The sequence below is a fragment of the Egretta garzetta genome, unplaced genomic scaffold (assembly GCF_000687185.1).
Source record: "Egretta garzetta isolate BGI_Z169 unplaced genomic scaffold, ASM68718v1 scaffold35, whole genome shotgun sequence".
NCBI classification, from domain to species: Eukaryota; Metazoa; Chordata; class Aves; order Pelecaniformes; family Ardeidae; genus Egretta; species Egretta garzetta.
In genome coordinates this window covers 1,769,949-1,780,778 of record NW_009259730.1, presented here as the reverse complement: position 1 = coordinate 1,780,778, position 10,830 = coordinate 1,769,949, and positions in this window count along the sequence as shown.

The following is a 10,830-nucleotide window of genomic DNA, read 5'->3' as shown; positions in this document are numbered from 1 at the left end:
AATCCAGTGATTTCAACTTCAGAAAGGTTTAAAAATTCAGTGCCATTTGCTACGTGAACATAAACTGTGACTGGGGAAGGTCTGAGCCATAAACGCCCTCGACTGTACCCCCTCTTCCCCTTACAAAACTGCCATGTTTGGTTAAATTTGCTGCATTTCATGATGAGGAGCGAAAGCAGCCACGCCATGTGAGGTGAGCCTCGAGGGCCAGCGGTACTTCATTAGCTTCTCTTTGCCAAATACCCTTTTCAGCAAGTTGCCCTCTTCTCCTGTGTGGCGTTTCCTGGAGATACTGTACATCTATGCAATGTGCACATGAGTGTATTAACAGTCAAAACCACATTACTGGTCTCTTAATTAATTTGCCCACAACAAATGTATGATTTCCTCCCTTCAGAGCAGACTGCTTGCAGTCTGTGCAGCCAGAGATGTGGCTAACAAAACCTAAGGCACCACCCACCAAAGAGCAACGTGACAAACATGCCAGGATGCGGTCTCGGTGAATTGCAGAACGGTGAATTTATTTCTCATTTGTTCACTGGAATGACGTAGGTTTTGTTGCACAATCAGTACTGACAGAGGTGTTACTGAGGTTTGAAGCTTTTTCTTTTAAACAGAGGCTGTTCTTTCCTTTAGGAAGAAAATACCTAGCCCGGAGCACGTTGCTGGCTGTGCAAAGAGGGCTTGGGGATGAGCGGTCCCTTGGGCTACCTCGCTGCAGGGCTTGGTGGTGGCCCAGCCCAGCTTTTCTATCTGTCATTTTTCTACCCCGTGCAAGCTGCAGGGACACTTGAAATAGCAAATGTGAGCTTCTGAAAGGAAGAAAACATTAAGGAGAACACTATTCCCCAGTTAACAAGTATGAAACTCTCCTTACGTGGTCCACCTCCCTCTCTCCTCCGCATCCACATCCATACTCACGCAGAAAAAAAGGGAGAAAACTGGGGGTAGGGGGAGGGGAAAAGCACCATTAAGACCACCAAAACCATCTGCGCTCAGACTTGTTACGTGTGTGTATGCCAGCCGCTTGTATACAATAACACATTTGGAGGAAAGATTTTAGGAAATGTGCAGCCCCTGGCAGCAAGCGCCTGAAAAGCATTTGTTAGGCCTAGTTTTCATTCAGGGCGTGTTTTTGGGTTCGTGAATGTATCTAGCCAAGACCACGACCCTCCTGACATGCTCTCTTAATGGCCAGCACAGAAACAAGATACAGGTCATGGCTGAGGCTGCACTTTTTTTTTTTTTTAATAAGATACAAGTCCCTTTTCACATTGGAAGCTGATCTCCTTTAGGGGATGGTTGTGAAATTCTGCTTGAACACTTCCCTCCTTTTTAATTTTCAGGAAGTGTGGAAGGAAGGTCTGCAGGACGAGGCTCTGTTGTCCCCACACCGTGGGGCATCCTCACCTATAAAGGTAGCCAGCTTTGCGCTTCATGGCTTTGTCATTTGAAACAAATAACTCGTTTTGTTAACGGACCTTTGAATTTTGGGTTTACACCTTCTCAAAAATCATTTTGGAAGTGATTAAGGGAAGAGAGCAAGGGGGTGGGGGTGAAGATAAAATCAAACCACACTGATTTCACATAGGTGTTTTTTGACAATCCTATGGCCAAAATATAAAGTTAAAAGCCACTACTTTTCAGTATGAAAAATATCCGAGTTAATCATAGAACTCACAGAAAGCTAAAAGAATTAAGGGCTTCATGTAGGTAATACTCCATAAAATTTTGGCTGTTATGAGCAACTCTCATAAAATTCTTCTTTTAAGTAGCTAGAAGACCTTTGAAACTTATTTTTCTATATGAACATGTGATCCCTGCTGCTTATATGAAATGCACAGGACGAAGAAGACCTCATTACTGAGCTATGAACTTTTATTAGCTGCAACGTGAAATAATTAAAGTTAACTTTGGACATTGTTGTAAATAAAACAAATGTACCTTTGCACTGAAAATCAGCAATATCTTCATCATTAAAGGAGATTTCAGGAAAAGTATTTTTAATTATTTGTGCCAATTCAGAGGAGAGCTCAAATTATCGAATCACAGATTTTCAACTCATGAATTTTCAACATCCAGATTCTGTTATGATTGTACGTGACAAAACCGATTTGGGGTGCTGGTAAGAACAAGCATTGCCTACTTGCAGCACCTCAGCATCTAGCGCTTTCCCCCTGATTGCGCTTCATTGCTGTGTAGCAGATTCCATGCACCCAGGAATGAGCGTTTTGCTGGATACGCAGGAGGTGGTCCTTTAACTAGTCACTTCTTCAGAAGCACAATAATATCAAGAAAAAATGCAAAAGTTTGTTGCCACTGAGTTTCAATCAAAACAGCATTTGTTCTCCAGCACAGTGCCTTTGGTGAGTTTGGATGGCAGTAACTCTGCAAAAATAGAAGTTTCATAATAGCAAATATAGGCCATAAGAAACTCTGGCGAGTAAGTGTTATCTTTCTGTACATGTGCTAAAACTATTGGTAGGATTTTAAAAAGTACATTGATCACTTAGGCAAATGAAAAAAAAAAACCATTGCCATCAATTTCCAATGGGATTTACACCTGTAGGTCACTTAGAGAGAAATTTTGAAGGTGTATTTAAGTAGGTAAGCATCTAACGGGACTGAGAGAAATGAGGATGTTACAGTCTCAAGGCATTTGGCATTTGCAGTGGCCAGCATCTAGCTGCTCTGCCATCTAGTCCAACCCTTGTCCGGGCTCAGGACAACCCCAATGTGACCAACAGTGAGTTGGGGCACTCAGGTAAGGGAGTCCCAGAGATGGAAGAGCAAGGAGCAAGGTAAGCAGAGGGAAGAAAGCACCTATCTGAAACACCCATGAGGTGCCCACCCATCCTCCTTGTTATCCATAGTGCAATCATCTTTTTATACAGATATCAGGGACAATGCCATGAAAGGCAAAATATTTTCTCTTTAAAATGCTTTTTTACAGAAACATTATGCCCTTAGAGTATTGTCCTTTCAAGTGTACATTCCTACCATCTTCAAATACAATTCAGTTATGTCTCAATTTATTGTGTAAAATGGTACTTAATGTCACTTGAAACATACATTAAACCCACCTATAAAACTTACTGTACATAGACTTAGAATTTATTTGTACCTAAGCTTTAAATTAAAGTTTAGCAGGCTTCTGTCATCTGTCCAACAATGTTTATAGAAGAAAAATACTCTTTCCAGTGCTGCATTTGAGGCTGGGCATAAATTCCACAACACTTATAAACGTGACAGAACTAAGATTTGAAAACAGAACATGAGCCCATTCCCTAACACAAGGTTCCTAAAGTATCCACTTGCATCTCTTACTAAATCTTTAGCTTGCAAAACCCTCATCAGACATATGAATATATTCATATCCACCTTCTCTTCAGTTTAATCACATTGGTGAGACACTTAGTGTTTCAAAAAATCAACATCTTATCCAGGGAAAAAAGACTGAATCACAAGAAAGTCTTTTCGCTGAAAACAAAAGGATGAAAACTTTTTCAGACTTAACATGAGATATCTTCCTGTTTTGTCTCCTTTGCCATGTTATGATTAAGGAATATGAAGTTTTTTGTTGCATTTCAGTGTTGGCAAAATTCTGTACCTCATGGAAATCTGATACTCTGGGCAAATAAAAAAATTGACACAACTTTCTAGATCCAATGATTCCTCCCTACAGTTGTTTTCTGCCATCATGCAGTATATGATGAGCAGTCCCATACCAGGATTATCCAACCTTTTTCAGCTTGTGTGTCCCTAACTATTTTCAGTGGAGGAATATTACCAAAACAAAAAAAGTTTATAGTACATAAACATAATGATAATTACTTCTTAATTTATGGGTTTGGGATAGCCAAATTTTTCTGGCTTCAGAAAGAGTCTGGTTTTCATTCTTCTTGAGGTTAGCCACATGGTTCCCAACTTTCCTTTGACAGCCTCCTCAGCTGCACAGAGCAATTTTTCCCCCACCCAGGGTTATTCACCCTCCCGCCCCCCAGGGGACTCCAATTCTCAAGTTTAGGCTGAAGCCTGGATGGAGAATTCCAGAAAGCTTAACTTATGCCTTTGCTTATAAACCTGGTGTAGGGCCCAGTTTGTAGCCATGATAAAAGATTTAGTCTACAGCTACCACTTACCAAGCCACCAAAAAAAACCCCCAACATGTAGACAATCGTGTTTAAAGTATTATTATTTATGTATTAATTATTTCCAGAAGTTTTCTTCCTTTCATCTTACTTCACAATCTGGGTTATGAACGTAAAAACTAGATGTATAACTTTTCGGTGGGGAAGTCTTGAAAGCGTAGCCACATCCATGGTTTTTGTTTCAGATGGGCAATTCAGCAGGGCTTTAGGGAGAAAATGAAAGAGAATACTGTTCGGACACCAATAAAATTCAAGGTTGGGGTCTTAAAAATAGAGCATCAGCCTTGCCAACTTACCAGTTGCACAGCTATATCTTTTGAATTTAATTGGCAGTATTAATTACTATTAAATATCCTAATAGAAAAACAGGGCAGAAAGGGACTACTTAGTCCCTCTCACTGCTTCAAGGCAGGATTAATTATACCTGCCAGCTTTTACTCGTGTCAACCCCCAATCTTCCTTACACCAGTTTAAAGCCATTGCTCTTATCCACCATATTTGAAGAGATCGCCCTTTCCTCTCTGAAACGGTCTCTATGTACTTGAAAATTGTGATCATTCCTTTTCTCCCACTCCCAGATTTTTCTTTCTTAATCTAGATAACTTTAAAGAAAAAATCTTTTATTTGCAGGTTATGTTCTTTACTAAGGAGAACATGTTATTCTCCTCTGGCTGCTCTCCAAGTGTGCCACATTGCTCTTAAAGTATAATATCCAAAACCAGCCACAGTGCTCCAGCTGAGGCTTGATCAATGATGGGTGGAAAAAGTGTGTCTTGCAATCTATATTTCTGTCTGTATTTCCCACTCATGAGATTCAGGGGGAGTGTTGGCAACAGCACAGTTTTAATTTATGTTTAATATACACCCAAGACCCTTTTCTGAAAAAAAAAACCCCACTACCTAACCATTCCTAAATTTTGATCAGACCTTCCTTGCAAGAATTAAGCTTCAGAATTAGCTGAACACTATTCTGAAAACAGAAACCCAGTTGTTTACTGCCAAATCTATAGGCTATTGATGAGAGCAAAGAGATTTGTTACTCCATAGCTTGTCCTCCCCCCATATTTATTGATCAGTATCTAACAGCTGTATTATCACTCAGATTTCTTGCTTTGTGAAATGGCTGATGTCTGCAGCAATTCTATCAATGCCTTTTATTCCAGTCACAAGAGAAAGAAACAGGAGATGCTAGCAAGACTCAAAGATGACATCAGAACTTAGTCTTAAGCGTGCAATCTCTAAAAAGCTCTGCTTTACCCATTTATTAGGGTAAAGAGAAGAACTTAGCACACATTTCTGAAGACCATTGCTACCACCTTGTTAGATGACTGCTCCAAATACCTCCCTGAAGGTGCTCCCCTTGCCAGCAACCACAGAGCATTGGCTGAAGTCTGATGAAGTTGCAGCTATAGGATGCTCCAGATCCAGGGAATGGACATAGTAGAGACAAGAGGAAAACGTGAGTATTAAGCAGTGCCATCTAGTGTAGTGCAGGCTTTCACTCGCAGGGAAGGCAGCCGGCCTCCGCGCCATCTTTAGCCTTTAATTGGAAGAGAATCACAGGACTAAACCCATACATGCCACAGAAGGGTTTTGACGGCAAATACAAGTAAGAGATGCCAGAGTGGTTTTGTGCCTTTTAACTTCTGCCTGATTTGCACCCTGCATACCCAGATCCCCTTTTCTTTTTTTTTTTTGGATTTCTGCCTGAACTACAAAAAGGGGGAATGTGTCTGCATAAGCCTCTCTATAGATTTCAGCATTCATACTGCCGGATTAAGAGACCTGTTTGAGCACTGCAATGACAGATGGTAAGATCTTGGTTGGAGGGAGCTACCAAACCAATTTGTGTACAGCACCTGGTACTGCAAGGCTTTAAGGGAAGCTCTAGCAAGATTTGAAGCCCCTGATGGTACAGATGCTTTCACTAGTGAATGAGAACTCCTCCAGAAGAGGTTAACACACTCCCTAGTTTTAGGCATTGCCCATCCTATATGGAGCTCTGCATTGCATGGCAGTAAACTCTCCACGTTTCTTATTAGAGTTTACAGTTGCAACACAGTTCAAGGACAAAAATATAGATAAAATACTCCATGAAATCACATCAATTGCTGTTAAAAGACAACGGGCACAGAGCACAATCAAACCTCTCACATAGGTCAGCAAGGACGGCTGTAGTAAAACAACCTTCGCATCAGCTGAACGTTTTCCACTCAGCAAGCATCTCCCCAGCCCTCTGTTTTCCTTGAGGAGGCTGGCAGGGTAGCTAGCTACCAAACACAGGCAACGCTTCCCGAGACACTTCCTAAAGGGACTAAATCAATCACAAGCATAACTCAAAGCCAGGTAAAACAGGTAAGCCCAATCTCACCACCTGACTCCTTCCAGCTCTCTACCATCACCCAGATAGCAGGCAGATCACCCAGTTTTGCATAACACAGCCTTATCCTTAACATGACCCAGTCTCTTTAGCCCGACCAGGCTCCCTCCCTTGGGTAAGCTGCTTGTTAGCCTTATCTCATCAGCTGGGAGACAGCCGATTACTTACAGGTAGAGGCTAAACCCATCATCAGAAAGCCCCATCTCACATGTGACGTGACGAAGTATATTTTTTTAAAATGTGTGGAAAACGTCCGTCTTCCTAAGTGCATACTTTGAGAATGACAGGTTACTAAGAAACCGGATGAAATGGTGCGACCTGTCTTACGCAGAGCAATGCGTTAGATGAGAAATTGGCTTCTTCCTTCTTAAAAACTATGAATGTATTTCGGATTGAGCAGCACAAGAAATGCTTCAACTTGTGCCTGAGTTGTCCAGCTACGTGCCCTGTTATGTGAGAGCATTATTGTCACAAAGAAACTGCCTCTTTAAGGGAAGTAATTTATTTGAAAATGGTTATCTATAGAAACAGGCAAATTAAAGCTTTTGAAGTTTTCAATTTCTCACTTTGGGCTTCTAAAGCAATCACCTCTGCATAAATGTAACTGTCTGGCTGTTGTTACTCACAAAATAAATATTTGGAAGTGCACTGAAAAGTACAAAAAAGTGGCAGTGTGACACCCGAGTTAGGACAAGGGGACGGGCAGGGCAAAGCCTGCAAGGGCTGGCTGCTCCCCGCCTGCTGCGTCCCCCCCAGCCCCACCTCTGCCCCTGCAAAGCGGGGAACTACGGGAGAGATTCCTTCCCACCCCGCCGCTCCTCTGCTCTGCTATCCTGCATCTTCACACATTTGTGCCTGGTCTCCAGAGGGCCTGATCTCCCGGTTGGAAAACACTGCCTTAACGCTTCGCCGGCCTTGGGATGGGGAATGACAGCACCAGCAACCTTGGGAGAGGGAGTGGCTGGTGGCATCCCAGCAGGTCCTGGGTGCTGGTGTGTGACCTGCCTCCCTTGTCCCCTCAGAGAAGGCACATCCCGGCCCCTCGGCCTCCTTCAGCTGGGAATCTGCAGGGAAGGAAGCTGCCATGCCGCGCTCTCCTGCCCCAGGCTCGGAGCGCCCGTCTCTGGCTGGGGCTGGCAGCAACCATACAAAAACCCAGAAGAAAGTGGCCTGACTTCACGTTGCCCGCTCATTAAAACCTCCCTCCTCTACAGTGAGACCTTGGAAGAGCGCGTGCCAGTGTTTTCGAAAATATGACATTCACTGAGGAATCTGGAAAAGATGCCCTGTATTATTCCACCGTGCATCCCCCGTCAGCCACCTCACGACGAGGAAAGAGGGTCAGTGATCCCGCCGTGGGCTCTCAGAAGGCGCTGCTAAGAGCAGGTAGCTTCGGCCATCCTGATGCCTCAGGGACCGCCTGGTAGATGTGCCCTTAGATTTGGCCCTGTGTATAGACTCAAGGTGCAAGCTAAATGTGGTGATTTTTAACATTTTATCGCTGTGTAATTTCAAAACACTTTTTTAGAGCCTGTGTAAAGCAGCCAGGCATAGCATCCCCCTGAGAAATTTCACTGTACAATAAGTGGTTTTTACCCATATTTGCTAGCAGCAAGCCAGTTCCCAAAGCAGGTACGATAGCAGGGGCAGAGGTCTCAGAACAGGCAAATCCCTTATACCCAGGACACCTCTCACACGGTATCGATGAACCTGAAGTGTAAGTTTGTCTAGCAACAGTGATTCACATCAGAAACTGGAGCAAGCTTTGGGGGGTGGTGACTGAAAAATCCCCATATAAAGAGATGTTTTTCTAAGTTAAGTGTGAAGCAGTTAAGTCTTGGCAGTGCCAGAGTCCAGCCTAGCAGGGATCTGTCAGTATTGCCCTGCATTGATGGTGTTTTTCCACTAACTGAAGGGTTCTGAGTGACTTTGTCTTGAATGTCCAGACTGCACTCACCTCATCGAGCACCCTTCTCAAAGGGACAGTTGTTCCTCGCTATTAGCAAAATTCCTGACCAAATATTTAGTGATCGCTATCAAAAAAATTCAACTGGAAAAAAAATCAGGTCACTGTGGATGTCCTGAGCAAAATCCCGCAGGATGGCATGTCAAAAGCAGGAACTGCCCCAAACACACCCGGATCTGGGCTCACTCTCTAATAACCTGATTGACCCAATATTGCAAATAGGTGAGGTTCCGAGTGCTTTTTTATTCTCCCAAAGTTGTTGTTACCTGTTAAATTGCACTGCAGATAGGAGCAATTTTCCCTCCTTCTCCCTCATCCTCCAAAAATCTCTAATGCTTTACAGTGCATCGCCACTTATTGCTCATTTTGCTGCCCGAACACTCGCGCAGAGCTGACTAATCTCTGCTGTTAATGCACATCAATGGCAGTCAGATCACTCATATCTGAATCATTCGTGTCCTGTGCAAGCAGAGTCTCATTCAGGTGTCTAACACGCTAGTCCAAGTGTAGCTCGACATTACAGTCATTTAGTAAACGAGTGATTATTTTGGGCTTCAGACTGGAAGGTGGGAGAGGGGAGTATTTGTGTTTTCTATTACAGTGTTGCTGCCACCTAACTTGAATAAAGAAAAGAAAAAAAAAGTGATACCTGGTGTCTAACTCTTTTCTTCTCTTACTTTTTGTTTGGTTAAAATTAAAGTGCGGGGGTTTTTAAAATTATCTTCCTTATATCTTGATATGAAGTTAAGAAAAGTGATTATGAGTTGATCTTTCTTCAGAAAGAGGTGGTGCATGATTATAGCAAATAGGTTCAACTCAATCATGGATGAAATTCATTCATAAAAGGATATCTTCTGTGAAGGAAGTAACAGACATCAACCTGCGGATTCTAACTATCTTTTACTGCTATTTCTACCCATTTGAACTTCCAGACCTAATGTGGAGGGAGAGGGCATTATTTTTACAAACAATTTTGTCATCTCATTTTGTAAAAAAAAAAAAAAAAAGAAAAGCCAGTGAAAAAATCAAACAGTTGGTTTTCTCACCTTTGCTTTAAGGGGCATGTTTTACTGTGTCTGATCATTGCTTCCGTTTATTTCCCAAGTACTCTGTGCTGTATGTAAAATCAGTTCTGTTAACAATACTGTTTATGCAGAAAGAGTGGTAGCACTGTGGCCATGACAGTTCAAAGACACAAAGATTGCAGGAAAACCTTTTTGATTAGAACAACTGCTATATTCGTTTCTCCAGCTGTAAGAAAAGACACCCCCTCCCCTATCTTGACTCTTTTATATAGCTGTGTATGTTGTAATGGCTTCAGAAGAACTATACAGAACTGCCCAGAGCTACACTTTGAAGTAATGTTTATTTACAGTTCCCTATATAGTTGGTCTCCATGACTTACCATCAAAATATCAGAAGGGTTCTCCTTTTCCTTGTGAGCAGTAATTTTCTAGGTCAAGTAACATTTGCATGGAGCACTACTCGGAGACAGACACGCTGCTGGGTTTAGGCAGTACAGTTTGATGCAGTGGCTGGGAAGATCTTGGACAAGTACTGATTGAAAAAATTCTCTGCCTATTTTAAAGTAGGTTTTTCATTCTTATTATACACCTCAGTGAAGGTGATCAGGAATAGAAAGGTCCTGGTCCAATGGTGTCTTTCTTTACTGTTCTGTATAACAAAATCCATGGAGAACTATCAATTGATATTTTTGGATATTTTCAGAGTGGCGAATGCAGCATCATTTTGGCTCATCCAGTGGAATTCACTGAAATCCAAGTCAAGGGTGTCTGCTGGCTTCAGCAGCAGCAGGACCTCATTCTTTAAATTTGGTCTGTGGTGTAATTTACTGAAGAACCTGGAAAAATCAGGAGCTCATGTTCCACTGAGATGGACAAGGAGTCAGGCATCCCACTTCGCCCTTGCACCCCCATGGCGAACTATAACCCACACGCCTTTTGGAAACGGCTGCCGACAATTAGACATCAGCTCCTCGAGTGGTGGAGGAACGGTGGGGTGAAATGGGATGCTCTGTGCAGGAGGTACTCAGGTAGATGATAATTCAGGGTTCCCCAGCCTTAAAATTTTTGAATCCATATGCCAGACAGAATGTCCCACCTGAACAGCAAGCAGGTAGTTTATGTTATAGTCCTTCACTGTAGACTTCCCAAGCAAATGTAAATGAAGGGAAAAATGTTTGAATCATACTTACTAGTTACAGTAGGAGAATATAGGACATAGGCAGCTGTGCATTAGCTGTTTGGTGCAACTTTATAGATCACAAAGCTAGAAAGATAATTTGTGATCATCTTTTTTTTTTTTTTCCCATA